General features: G+C 29.5%; 2 pseudogenes; one reads left to right on the plus strand and one right to left on the minus strand.

The window, feature by feature from the left end:
- LOC145182606 (uncharacterized) overlaps positions 1-15,661 on the minus strand; it is a 286,819-nt pseudogene that overhangs the window by 176,832 nt on the left and 94,326 nt on the right.
- Positions 7,160-7,909, plus strand: LOC149878016 (uncharacterized; annotated as a pseudogene).

The raw sequence follows: 15,661 nt of genomic DNA on the forward strand, positions 1-15,661 counted from the left end.
AGAAAGAGTTTGATGTTTCCTTGTCTTTAAATGCAGAGCTTCAATAAATATCGGTTAATTTTTTTTGTTGTTGTTTTTAATCGATTTCCTTGTAAATACTTTTTTTTGAGTGTTTATGTTATCTAAGTTGTTATTACTGTTGTACGATAATTTTGTGGCAATGGCTAATTTACGTTTTGTGTCTGTTAGCCATCATCATTAAACAAGTATTTATACTTATCTTGTTTTAGCAATGCAATGTCTTTAAACCTTCTTTAGTAAATATTGCAATACTGGTACTAAGCTACGAGTAATCAATAGCCTTTATTATTTCTTCAAGCAACCCAGAGAATTGTTTAAAAAAATGATTTAGTGCTTTTAGAACATCGTCAGAAAAGGCTTTAGTGAGTGGGCCCATACAAACTTCATTTTAGAGGGCCGAAGATACGGTAAATCTTTTGAAGTTTAGCAAATGTAGTGTATTTCTCAAATATGCAACCTTGTTACTTTATAGAACTATGCTTCTTGCAAGTTTAAATATTTGTTATTCATAAAGCAAACCGGATGAGGACAAAAGTTTTTACTTTAGTACCATTTCGTTTTGACAAACCAACCAAAATAAAACAGGTTGCAGCTGCGCAAATTAAAGAAATATAAAAATAGGTTACTTATTTCCTATTAGCTTGGAAGTCTACAATCGTAGCAAAGATAAGTATTTTGCTCTGTGACCGTTCATTTGTAACCGGGACGAACAAGAGTTAAGTTTAGAATTAAGTCAGTTTTGCATGAATAAACCAAATAAGAGGCGCAAAATATTTGTATTTACATCCGTATTATCAATCTTCGCTGTGGAGAATTTTGCAAAAGTAAGAAAACTGAATTTCATTGGAAACACACATTTTTATATCTTTATAATTCAAACTTTGGATTTTTATCAACAAGTACGAGTGCCAGTATTAGAATAGCTTTTTGTTAAATGATGGTTTTAGATTAATTTTACATTAGTTAAATAAAATTAACCTGTTTAAATTGAAATTTTGCGTCGGTAAATGTGTGAATAATAACCAGACATCTATGCTTTGATTCTATTGTATTCAAATTTAATTAAATCAAGTTTGATTGTTTAGAAAAAACCCGTTATATATCGCAATCGCGTTGGTTAACACATGGACCTATAAGAGATGGACTTGCAACCTATTTTTTTTTTTTTTTTTTTTTTTTTGCAAACCATGCTCATTGCGCATTATTACAAATCTTTTTTTTTAAACAAAAGAAATTAAATTACATTAAAGTCTGTCGGATTCATCGAAATGTTTTGCTCTCGTCTAAGCAGTCAAATCAACCTTTTAGTTATTCAAGATAACAGCAATAGAATGAGGTTCAAAGCTTTATTTTATATATTTTTAGAGAATTAGGCAAAGCCAACTTATGGCAAACCGCATGATTAACTCAGTATTTAATATTAACATAGCATGATTTACCAGCTATATATAAACTAAATTTTATTTGACAAAAACAAATGGGTTATTATGTGCCTTTTATGACAAATGAAATAATATATGAAATATAAAAAACAAAAACATTAAATATCTGGCCGCATTTTGCAAGATAATCATAAAATAAAATAACTTTTTAAAAGGTTTTCCATTATCAAACGAGTTATAAAAAGCCCATTAGAAAATATACCCACTAAAAAACAATGCTCAATGGAATATATATTATGGAGCTTATAGAGTAGTCGTGGCAAAAAACGGCGGCATATTGGAAAAAATACTCAAAAAATACACAAAAACTAAGGCTGGTGAATGAAGGACCAAGGAGTTGAATGATACCAGACCTTGACAAAAAATTTTATTTAAGCTTTTTTACATTTCTCTATACTTTTTTTAGTCATTTTAAAATTATCCTCACAGGTCTATTTTATTATTGACGGAACTTTGTTTACACGAAAAAAGTTCCCAAGTTTACAAAAGTTTATCTTAGAAAAATAATGAAAATCTGTTCGTACCAACAACTAATTTCTTTTACCTTGGTGTAATTTGTTTAGTAATATGTCAACGCGTGAAGTAGTTACTTTATCCTGAACAGTCTTATTAAACAAATGCTATAAAAGTTTAAACTAATACCACTTGGTCAGAGTTTCTGATCAAGTGGTATTAGAAAACTGTGGGCAGCCATTTTAATAGATTTTTTTGTTGACGGGTGAGAATTTAGAGTTTGTCGGAAACTCCCATGGCTCGCTGATTTCTGCGGCATCTTTGATGTAAAACAATAGGATGTTAGTTGTAATTTTCATGTACTATTTTCGTTAGATCACGCTTAAGTTCGTAAACATTCCAGTGTTTCTAAGAACAGTTTTACGGAAGCTTTGTCAAATTTTAATTTAGTTTTTGCTTTTGTTTTGTCCACCTACCAAAATAAAAGTTAAGTAAATGAATTTTGTCATAAAATTTAATTTTTTATTTGCGTGGATGGATCTATCACTTAAATGTAATTTTTAAAACATTTTTTTGTGTATGTGTTACAATTTTGTCGGTTAACGACCTCTTGCATCAGGCTTTATGTAATTACACTGTCTTTCGGAAATTATACTTTAAGAGTTCAAGTATTTCGAAAGTGTTCGGAAATTAAAATCCCGTAATCACGACTGTTTGTAATTGGGGATTTTTTTTGCAATGTCGGATGTCTATAAAAAACCCTTAAAATCAATGAGCTATGGGATATACTTGGTTCTCTTTTTTGCTTTTGTTTTGGAGTATATTAGCCTCGTCGAATAAAACTCCATCCAGTTGTTTCTAATAGCTGAAACTAGTTTTTTCAAAAGTTCATTGAAAGAATCATCTAGTGATCAACTCCAAAATCTTCTTACCAAATACAATGCTTTCCATCTTGTAAGGTATCATAAGACTACAATTATAAAAAACGCTTGTATTTACCTAACATACATGAATCATGGAGTTGAAAAACCAGTATGTACAGATTTACTTGAAAAACCTGGTGGTGATGCAGGAACATTAATACACACTGTTCCAATTAACATGTGTGAATGTCCAAATAGTGTCACCAAAACAGATGAATTCTTAATCCCAGCGACTATGACAGGTAAAAATGATACTATTGACCTTTCTACTTTATACACTCAAGATACTGCGTTTACAAAAGGATTTGCATTTTTAAGTATTCCGAACAAAGAGTGGCTCGTGGAAAATATTTGGATTTTGAGCTATGACCAAGGACCATTTTTTCTTAAAAAATTGAGTATACATCTACCTCCACCATTTAATTTTTCTCATGAAACCAATATCAAGTTAGTTTTATTAAAAAACCAATAGGCAGGGAAATCCTATATGTTTGAAGATGGTCTTTTAATTACAAATCAATACAGAGAAAATCATTCGAAGTGTACTCAATCTAATCCGTATACATTTGAACCATGCAGTAAAAAGTTTGGAACTTTTTGTTTGAATGCAGAAGGTAAATTTTATCCTCGATTGGACGGATCAAAATGGCGCATTGAACTGCGTTCCAATTATATTTTGCCCAAAATTTATTCTACAACAAAGTTGTTTCTTCGAGCAGAAGCAGAGTTTTGCTTTCAATCCAAGTTATTGAGTCGACCAAAGCTTAGTACCGTATCAGATAAACCACAATTTGAAGAGTGCTGTAGTAATAATGGAATGTTTATAAATAAAATACTACAGAGATGTTCTTCGAATCTAAATTTCTGCCAAGTTTGTCCGAAAGCCTCTGCACCGGATCTAAATGGTTACTTTTGCGAAAAATGTCCTCCTGGCTATGAACCTAACAGATCTAATAGTTTCGGTTGCACTCCATGCCCTAAGAATAGATTGAAAAGTACTTCAGGTCAGCAGGCTTGTGAAAGTTGCTTGGATAAAAAAACATCTTCAGTGGGTGCAACTTTCTGTTACTGAAAGGTTTGCAAATTGAAACGATATATTTTACTGCTCTACATTTTTTTGCTGTCAATAATCTAAAAGCTTGACATCAAGTCGCTTTTGAAAATTTTTTTTGAACTTTAAAAATGATTTTAAAAAGATACTTAAAAAGATTGTTAATACCATATGAGATTTAAAAATAAAAGCTGAATCAGTTAGTTAAGAAACCATGTAGCATTTCTTAGTAGAAAAATATCTGAAATCTTCGAAAACGGGTATTCCGCATTTTGATTATAATCTCTTTAGACTTACATACACGTGTCACGTGACTTACATACTGTCATACAAACTCTAGGAATTATCAAAGTCTAGGAACTTAATATATCAAACTCTATATAAAACTCTATATAAATTATATCAAACTCTAATTTTATTTCTTTATTTTATCATCTAAAAAATCTTACTTTATTACTTTATTATTTTATAAAACTTTTTTTATTTATATACCTTTAAAACTTTAAAAACTCTTTAAAATCAATAAATTCTTCTTACCTATTAAATTCTTTATTACCTAATAAATTCTTTATTACCTAATAAATTCTTTATTACCTAATAAATTCTTTATTACCTAATAAATTCTTTATTACCTAATAAATTCTTTATTACCTAATAAATTCTTTATTACCTAATAAATTCTTTATTACTTAATTACTTGATAAAGTATCAATTGTTTTATAAAACTTTATAGCTTTATGAAACTTAATTCAATTATAATATTTTTTTTTTTTTTTTTTTGTCACACAATTTTCGGTTTTGGAAGGAGAAGATCATAAAGCTTTTTATTATAATTTTACGGGTTGATTTTAAAGAAATATTCATCTATAAAATCATTTTATAATTAGTTTTTAAGAACTTTTCCCACTTTTTCTGGCCTTCTGAGTTTAATTTGGAGTTAATGTTAGCAAAGTACTTACGAACTAAAAGTGTAACTTCTTGATGATGCTGTAGTTGTGGTGAAACACTGCTTAAACAAAAGGACCAGAGAAAAAAGCGCAGAAGCCATATTTTCCGTGTTGTTTTTTATTAGTTGTGTTTCTAGTGAGGCCGCAATAATGTATGCTGTAGATATAACAATAACAGATTGGTAGTTAAATACCATTGATACAATCCTCCTGAAACCTTTTATATTGGTAAATCTGTGAAAAAGTAAATATATAATACATTACTAAACTCTTTAGGTGGATGCCTAATGTTTTAAAACGACCCTAATTATGCGCTATGGTGTTTTAAGACACCAATAGAATCATTTGGGGCATTTATCAATTTTTTCGCTTTGCTTCATCTATGATTTTTTTGATGTGATAGTGTTGCGAAGGTAAAATTTACCGGTAAATATACCGGTAAATATACCGGTAAATATACCGGAAAATTTACCGGTAAATTTACCGGTAAATTTACCGGTAAATTTACCGGTAAATTTACCGGAAAGTTTTGAAAGTTTACCCCCTGGTAAATTTTGAAATTTTCTAGTAAACTCTGCGCATAAGATGGCAGTGTCAGTTAAATGAGTTCTGATCATAACAACATACTCATAATCATAACAACATACAATTATACTACAGCTCTTTACATATTTATTGTATATATTTATTTGAAATTAAAAAAATGGTGAATAATAAGAAAACACTTGTGTGGAATTATTTCAAATGTAAAATCACAGATAAAAAAATGCTGGGTGAGTGTATTTTCTGTGGGAAGCAGTTTGTAAATAATGCAACTCGGATGAAGCGGCACCTAGTTAAGAACTGTAAAAATGTAACAAATGAAGTCAAACAGAAATTTAATATAAAAGGAAGTTTTTTGTCAACTGAACTAGTTGCAGAAATTGCTGTTAGTTCAACTGAAGATGAAGACGACGAAGATCTTGATAACGAGAATAAAAATATAGTAAGCAATAATAGTTATACAGTTTTTCGTGATCGAGTAGATTTTTCTCTAGTAATGCCTTCTGCTAGTAGTCAATCTGTTTTGAATTCTTTATCGGTAGATGCAACTGCTACAGAACTTTTTCCAAGATCTTCTTCATTATCAGGCCATAATTTACCTGGTATAAAACGGTGGGTGGATACTTCATCCAGCAATCTATGGAACTGCAACTGCATTTTCGATGACTGATAAGCCATTATGGATAGAGTTTTTCAAAAACCTAAGACCTGCTTGGAATCCGCCATCTTGATATAAACTTGCAGGGCCTTTGCTAAAATTGTGGCATTTACGGATTGAAAGTGAAAATGCAATTCTGATAAAAAAGTCTCTTGGATGTGTTTTGATGTCTGATGGATGGTCAGATGTTTGTAATGATAATCATATATAATTTCTACTTTCTACTCCAAAACCAATATTTCTCAAGTCATTTCATCCCAAATGCAACCATCATTCAGCAGAATATATATGCAATATTACCAACTCTGTAATTAAGGAAGTTCATGTTAAACCTATTGCCTTTTTAATCTGACCATGCATCAAATATGGCAAAGGCATGGAAGCTGTTACAACATGATCACCCAGAAACTTTTTGTTATGGCTGTGGGGCACATGCACTCGAACTCCTGGCTACAGATATACTTAAGATTCCCTCTAATCAGTTTAACCACCTTCAACACAAGAAAGTGTCTGGTTTCTTTCGAAAGAAGCAAGTTTTAAAGCATGTGATGTTAGAACATCAAATGACATTGAAAAAGTCTAAACTTGTTTGCCTACAAAGTATGCCGACAAGATGGTCAACTGCATTTACTATGATCAAAAGAAATAATGATCTTCAAAATGTTTTGCATATTTCAATTTCAGATGCTCGAGTTTTTGCTACAAGTGCACCTGATAAAGCAAAACTAAATTATGTGAAGAATACTTTACATGATACTGTTTCATTTTGGTCAATGAGTGTGTTTTGCGAGCAATTACTAGCATCACTTCGAAATGCAGTTAAATATGCAGAAGGAGATCTTGTTCGTGCATCCGTAATGCCTCGTTTATGGAACTATGTTGCCAACAACATTAAAGAAGTGTTATTAAATAGTGACTGTGAAATTCCTCGAGATGAAATAAAGTTAATAACTGAAGCTGTTGAAAGACGTAGAAAATTCAGTGTGCGTGATTTTCAAAAAGCATCAAATCTTTTGGATCCTAGATTCATGGGAAATAATTTGATAGAGTCAGAAAAAACCCAAGGTCTCTCAACCATTCTCAAAATAGGATTAGTATTTCAATTATTAAGTGTGGAGATAATGAAAGATTTTATGTCTTTTAAATCCCAATCTGGAGAGGTTTATGGCAACAAATTGATTTGGGAAGCTGTTGATATTACCATTGACTCATTGCATTGGTGGTCTGCATTCTGTAGAGGGCAACCTCTACAGAATATTGCATTTAAGCTACTATCATAACCTGCCTCATCAGCTGCAGTTGAGCGAAGCAATAAAGAGTACGCACTGCAAAAAACAAAGAAGCCTAACAGACTTTCAAATGATCTAAGCGCAACAGTAACAAAAGTTGCATATAACATCAAAGTACAACAACCTGTGAGAAGGAAAAAGAAGCAGACTCATACAGCGCTCCAGTTCATCGATGGTCCTATAGATATGAACTTTTCTTCCATAATAACATTAAAAGGTAACTGTGAAAGTACATAATCATCATACATATGCAAAGTCTATGTTTTGAATAATTGTTTTCTATATTTTGGTTCTGATGTAAAAGAGTATTATTCATTATGTAACCATTTCAATATACAATGTAAAATGTTCTTCCTTTACCTTTAATGAAAATATTATAACTTATTAAAATTAAATTATACATAAGTACAAGTTTCTTTAGATTCACAACCACCTCGTAAGATCCAGCGAATTGAACCGGTCTCAGTGGTATCTTAATTGGATAGCTCTGATTCTGAATCAGATGGTGAATTAGTCACAGAGGGTTTCGAAGAAAGTAATTCTGTCGTAGATAATAATGATCAAGCTGAAGTTGATTTTTGAATTGGCAGTTTAATAATATCTTTGTTTTATCATATGTATTATATTTTATTATACAGATGTAAGTATATACTTTGTGAAATGTAAATTTATTTAATCTGCTGCCTATTTGTTTAATCAATTCCAGATGAAGTCTTTTTTATACACATGTAATCGAAAAAGTGTTAGTAACTCCAGATTTTAGTACATAATCTAGTGCCCGATCTTGAACAACACGGACTATAGGCACAACACAATTTGGGGGCCCCCTTGTGTCCTCATTTATCGAACCCTGAGGGAGGAAAGTTTGAGTTGACATATGACCAGCTACCCAAGAATCATCGCGGCCATCAAAAGATTTAACTATTTAAAAATTGAAATAAATATTTTTAAATTCTACTGTTTCGTCACAAAATTCTGATGGGCTAAAAAATTATTAAAAGCTGAAAATTAGGGGGACCTAGGCCCGGGCCTTACGTGCCTTTTGGAAGATCAGGCCCTGGTATAGCCGGCAGAATAAACATTTAAAACCAGCAACATGAAATAAAGGCATTTGGTATAGTGTCTATTGTGAAGTATGTTTTAACAAGGCAGGGTTCTAGCTAGGTTGATGCGGTGCAACGGCATCATTAAGGTTTTTGTCTGGTCTAAATTGACCTAAAATACACTTTAGGTCAAAATTAAAAAATTTTTTTTTTTGTAGAAGGTCAAATTCTGTCATAGGGCTTTGTTTTCTTATCTTGCATAGAAACCTCTTTAAAATTTTACTTATTGTACAATGTGGAAAATACAAGAAGAACTTAAATGAACTGCACATCAAAAACGTTGTGTTTCACTTATATTTTTTGAAAAAAAATTATTTTTGGTAAAAAAGAATTCTGTTGGAATAGCGAGTAGAGTTGTGTCTTAATATGATGATTAATGTAAAGGCATTATCAATTACAGTCAAGGAGAATACTAACTTTTGTTTATTAATTTTTTATATAGTCTTATGTTAAAAATACAACCCTAATAGAGTTTTCATACAACCCTCTCTTAACTTTTCAACTCCTTAAAATAAGCCTTAAAGAATAGAGCTGTTATGCGGAGAAACAAGTTAAGGGCAGTTGTGGCGGTCATTGTACTCAGAACTAATCCCTTACGAAGCGAGCGGTCTACCACTTACACCGCTATTGGTTTTTACAAATAACAAATGTTACTTGAAAAAAAAAAAAAATTTAAAGGAAAATTTACCCATTCTATTTAAAATTTACCGGTAAACTTTGAATCAAAGTTTACCGGAAAATTTACATCACTATGATGTGACTAATCTTAAAAAAATTATCTTGGCTAATTTTATAAATAAAAAAGATGCTTAAAAAGATTGTTAATACCATATGAGAGTGATTTAAAAATGAAGCTGAATTGGTTAGTTGAGGAACCATGTAGCATTTCTTTGTAGAAAAATATCTGAACTCTCCGAAAACGGGTATTCCGCATTTTGATAATAAGCTCTTTAGACTTACATACACGTGTCACGTGACTTACATACTGTCATACAAACTCTAGGAACTATCAAACTCTAGGAATTTAATATATATAATTCTATATAAAACTCTAAATAAATTATATCAAAATCTAGGAATTTATATTATCATCTAAAAAATCTTACTTTATGACTTTACTATTTTCTAAAACTATTTTTATTTATATATCTTTAAAACTTTAAAAATTCTTTATAACTTAATAGATTCTTCATTACCTAATAAATTCTTTATTCCCTAATAAATTCTTTATTACTTTATTACTTTGTAAAGTCTCAATTGCTTTATAAAACTTTATAGGTTTATGAAACTTAATTCAATAATATATATATATACATATTTTTCATTATTCAGAGTCACACAATTTTTGGTGTTGGAAGGAATAGATCATAAAACTTTTTATTATAGTTTTACGGGTTAATTTTAAAGAAATATTCATCAATAAAATTATTTTATAATTAGTTCTTAAGAACTTTTCCCACTTTTTCTGACCTTCTGAGTTTAATCTGGAGTTAATATTACCAATGTGAATTAATGATAAATTACTTGCATGATTAAAACATCTCGAGAGGAGATTTTTTTATTAAATTAGTATAATAAAAATATCTTTTCTCGAGATTTCAACTCTCGTTTCAACATATCGAATAATATTATTATTACTACTAATACTATTATTATCATTATCAATATTAATAATAGTAATAATAATAATAATAATAATAATAATAATAATAATAATAATAATAATAATAATAATAATAATAATAATAATAATAGTAATAATAATAATAATAATAATAATAATAATAACAATAATAATAATAATAATAACAATAATAATAACATTTATAATAATAATAATAATAATAATAATAATAATAATAATAATAATAATAATAATTATAATAATTATAATAATTATAATAACAATAATAATAATAATAACAATAATAACAATAATAATTATTATAATGATATTAATAATAATGATAAAAATAATAATAATAATAACAATAACAATAATCATCATCATCATCATCATAGTAATAATAATCATAAGAATACGAATGATAATGATAATAATAAGAATAATAAAAAGAATAATAAAATGATAATAATATTTTGTATGAATATATACAACTTGTATTAACCATTTCGTTAACAAAAAGGTTATTAAAAGTCAATTGTTTAGAGACCACATTAGTTTTGAAATGAGTTTTAAGGTATATTTATCATCATTAATGAGCTAATAGTAAGTTTTAAGCAAACAAAATATTGAAAAAAAACTTATTTGAAAAAAATTATCGAATATACTCAAAGTACTTTTAAGGTTACTTTAAACTTTACTTAAGATGATTAATTGAAGCCAGTGGGAGTTTTAACCATCACTAAGACACCAATTAGTCACTGATTTTCATGAATTTTATATAATGTTTCCCGTCTGATATCGAATCTGCTATTTTAAAATCTCCACTCCTTTTTATATAGTTTTGCAATCGCGTCATTTATTAACACCTTACATGCATTCACACATTAACATGTGAAACTGATTTCCGAACATGACTACACAGACAACATTAAAAAAGAAAACGATGAAAAGAACTTGTTGTAAATGTTTACACTTATATTTACTCAGACTTACAAGTCCTGTTGTTGATAGTGAGCAAACGAGTAATTAGCTGTTTGAACAGCTTCTTGTCTTTGAAGTTTTGATTTATGAAATTTAAGTTCAAAATGCTATTTCTTTTCTTCGCCTTTCATAGATTTATTTCATTCTTTATTTAATAAATAGCATTACAGAAAACTGGTTTAAATATATTTATTTCCCTAAATACAGACAGGTATCAATTATACTACACAGCGAACCCACCAAGCCATTTTATCTCTTATGTAACATATTTGAGGGAAGTAAGTAACAATTTTGAAAGATTTCCGTTTTTTTAGGTATAGTGTTTAAAAAGTTTTTAATCAAGTTTGTTCTGATAAACAACTTACTAAATACGATGCCTAAAAATGGCAGTGGTTTATTATATCTAACAGAGAAGTTCCCCACACTTAGCAAAAAAAAAGAAAAGAAGAACACGCACCAGAAAAAATCTGCGCGTGTTCTGATGTGGTGTTTACGGAAACAGCGCATCATTTTAAATAGCTAATTGTTTTAAAATGTCAATGTATTAATGTTATTTAAATTTTAAACAAATCTGTTATTAATGTAATTAGTTTTAATTGAAATGTCATGAAATCAAGATAAGAAGCGAGAAAAAATTTGCGGTATAAAAGTGAAAGGTGCCTCAGACAGAAAACTGGAGATTTCTGTTCGAACTTTAGCGAATAAATTTAAGACAAGTGCTTCCACTATACAAAGAGTAAAGAGAAATTGAGGCTATAAATCTTATAAAAAGAAAAAAGTTCCTCATCGTGAAGAAAAGCAAGAAAATGTCGCGATTCGATGTTCAAAGCTGCTCTATAAAAAATTATGTGCTAAAAAATCTTGCTTGATTATTGACGATAAAATTTATTGTGCTGCATATTTCCGATCTCTTCCAGAACACTAATGTTATTTATCAATTAATTGCAAAAAACTGAATTTCAATTATAAATGGATTGGAATGAAAAAACTCGCAAATAAAATCCATAGTTTGGCAAGTAGTTTGTGAATCTGGTGGAAAAAGCCCTTGTTTTGTGACTACGGGAACAATTATCACCAAATTATACATAAAAGAATACCTCAAGAATCTCCTTTTGCCGTTTTTAAGAACACACACGAGTAACCCGTTATTTTGGCCCGATTTAGCATCATGTCACTTCTCTGCGACAACTTTAAACTGGCTTCGAGAACATAAAGTAGATTTCAATGAAAAACACTGCAATTCACCAAATTGTCCTGAACTACATCCTATCGAAAGATATTGGGCTCTTGTGAAAAGAAAACTAAGGTTCAACGTAAAAGAAGCCAAAAACATGAAAGACTTCAAAAATAAATGGATTAGAGCTACCAAGAAAGTCCAGCTGAAGACTGTTCAAAAGCTGTTGTCGAGTGTAAAATGCAAAGTGCGTGCGTTCTCACGTACAAAACTGTGCAAACTTTCTGAAGTGAAATTCAATAATATTAATTTATGTACTTTCAAATATTTATAACATTTAATATCGAAATACAATAGTTAAATAAATATCCTTCATAATATCCGCGCAGATTTTTTCTGGTACATGTTTTAGAATGTTTTTAGGTACACAAATGCAAGAACTGATAAAGGATAGAAGCTTTGAACAAAAACTGATTGATCACAATAAACTTCTGGAAGTGCTTTGTGAATGTTGGGCATAATTTTCTTGGAAACCATAAAGCGGAAAATTACAAAGGCTGAATAAATGAACATATGTCATATAAAGGTTTGTGGTTGAATATTTCATTAAAAATACATATGTTGGAATCGCATCTGGATTTATTTCCAGCAAGTTTGGGCGTTGTGAGTGACGAAAAATGTGAGAGGTTCCATTTGGACATTTCCTTAATGGAGAAGCTCTATTAAGGAAAATAGAGTCCAGGATCATTATCAGATTATTTGTTATCAAATAACAGCTCATATCTTTTACTATATATAAATTTATTTCAGAATTAATTAACATAACTCGTTTTATACAAATCTAAAATTAAAGCGAACTCTGATTTCTCTAATTTTTATTTTTTATTTTATATGTACATTTCAATTAAGCGTTCCACATGAACACATTTACATTACTCGTGTTTTTTAATTACGTAATTATCACTCTTACCAACTATTGTTCAAGACTTACAAGGGACTTACTAGAAGCCAAATATCAGAAAAAGTATTTATTCTAGACCAAGCAATAATTTCTCTAAGTGTTGTCCATTTTTGAACTTCTTACAAAAACTTATATTTTGATGCCATAAGAAAACTTGATATGCAATATTTCTTTTATTGATATTTTATTGTTTGGTGGCCCTTGTAAATTCAAAGTTGTTTGGTTGCCCTTGTACATTCAAAACTTATATTCATGAGATAAAAGTAAGTAAGAATTCTTGTTAACCAGCATTATCTAACTTTGATACTCTAATATGAGTCTTTGATACTCCATTTCGAAAATAAAGCAACGTCGGTCTTTATAATTTTAGCTTTATGCTTTAATTAGTTTTTTTTAGGGTTAAGGGGATGTCAGTAGTTCGTAAGTTGGGAGTTACTCTTTTTTCTTTTTCTTATGGTTTTTTTATCTTACCTTTACAACTATAGATCTCCTTTCCCCTTTATGCCCACTCGTATGCCCCCAATAGCTGTAAACTGTCTTCTCCACTTCTAACTCTCTCGTAAATTCTTAGTAATCTAGCCCTTCAGCTTTATAATCAAAACCCTTCCCCTCTTTTGCTTCTACAGGTTTATACTTTATATATTGTGCCCATTTTTTTGGGCGTTTCCGTCTTTTAATTTTCGTTTGTAAGTGTGTAAATGTTAATAGTTGATTTTTGATGGTTGAATTATTACAAGTGAGATCTTGTTTAGATTTATCTTCCGAATAGAATTAACTTCCACACAATAATAATGTAAGAATCTTGCGACGTCTGATCGTTTCGAATGCTTTATAACATTAGGATCTACTTTGTATGAAGACCATTGATAATGCTCTGAATGTCGAAGAAATGCTTAAACACAACACTGACATCTTATTACAGTTCTCAAAAATGTTCTTTGTCAATCCATTTAAATTTTTTATCACAAGTTTTGTTATAAATGCGATAAATATTGTTTTCTCAAAATTTTCTATCATTGTACTATTGATTGGCTTTAAATTACTGAACTACGAATGCTCATGTAACATTAAATTAACTTTATTTTTACAAATACCTAGTTATTTACAATTTTTCTTGACAATCATATGAAGATTTTAAAGTTGTGACATCATATTGTGTGAAAATTGTAATGCTCGATTAGCATCAGCGCTTCGTGTTTCCTTATATTCGGACTGTTTGTAATGAGGGGGGAGATGTAAGTTAAAAACAACGACTATAAAAAGGCGTACACATGAAGATTTTTTAACCTGCCATGTATATAAATAATAAGATAAAACGAAATGAAGAAAAGTTTTAAAAAACGATTAGGAAAAGACGTAAACACAGAGACTTATCATGTAAGTAAACGAAAAGAAGATAAAACGTATCGAAGAAAAAAATTAAAAACAACGATTAGGAAAAGATGTACACTCAGAGACTTATTTACCTGGCAAGAAAACAAATGATAAGTAGGTATAGAAAAAAAAACGAACAAGAATGGAGAACTGTAAAATTTCAAAAATATAGTTATGTACAATAAACGAAAAAAAAGGAAAAACCAAACAGTTTTTTGGGAAATCGGAGTTTTTACAGAAAGTTTTTTTATTGAAAAGTTTTTGGATAAACAAGAAGTTTTATAAGTGATCGAAGAAGAAAAAAATGATTCAGAAGAGAAGAGTTAAACAGAAGTCAGAGGCAATGTTGATTAAAGAAAAATAAACGGAAGTTTTTGACCGTTTCTTTGAGAGCAATTTAGTATTAAATTATAGTTAGTATTAAATAGTATTAGACACTGCTAGAAGAGTAAGAAAATATTAATTGAAATTTATTAACGTAATGAACAGAACGTATATTGAGAAAGTTACGAAAACATATTCTTAACCCTTTAGCAATAAACTCTCGCCCTTTCTCTACCAAATAGTTCTCAGACCTTAACCCAAAGCTTCACAACCCAATGATATATATTTACTAAATATCTAACTCGCACTTTCGCAGTGTTGCAAATTTTTTGCCAGCCTGAAATTTTTGCCAGCCTGAAATAACGCAATTATAATAAAAGCAAAACAAAAATGAAGCATTTTCAGTTTAAATAAAATGGCTATCGGTATTAAAAGCTTTAAAAACTTGCTTCACTTTTTCTTACGGAATACTTGTGAAGTTAGACAACTAGTTAATATATATGATTGTCACAACCCTTCAATTTAACACTAGAACCCATACCTCCTTTAAACTCGTAAAAACCAATTTAACCCATCTAATACATTACATCCCTCAAGCTAATAGAAAACACATTACAATACTCTAACATAACTATAAAAAATAAACACATTTTTATATAAAAAATGACCGCTCCAAAAGTAACAAAAAAACTTTGAGTCAATAATATTAACAAACTTTCAGCATAAATTTATGCTTTAATTGAAGACCTTTTACGTTTTTTTGTAAATTGAAAAAACGGATTTATCAAAA

This window comes from Hydra viridissima, unplaced genomic scaffold (assembly GCF_058129835.1).
Source record: "Hydra viridissima isolate aposymbiotic clone 2 unplaced genomic scaffold, HvirCarnegie_v1 scaffold_15, whole genome shotgun sequence".
NCBI classification, from domain to species: Eukaryota; Metazoa; Cnidaria; class Hydrozoa; order Anthoathecata; family Hydridae; genus Hydra; species Hydra viridissima.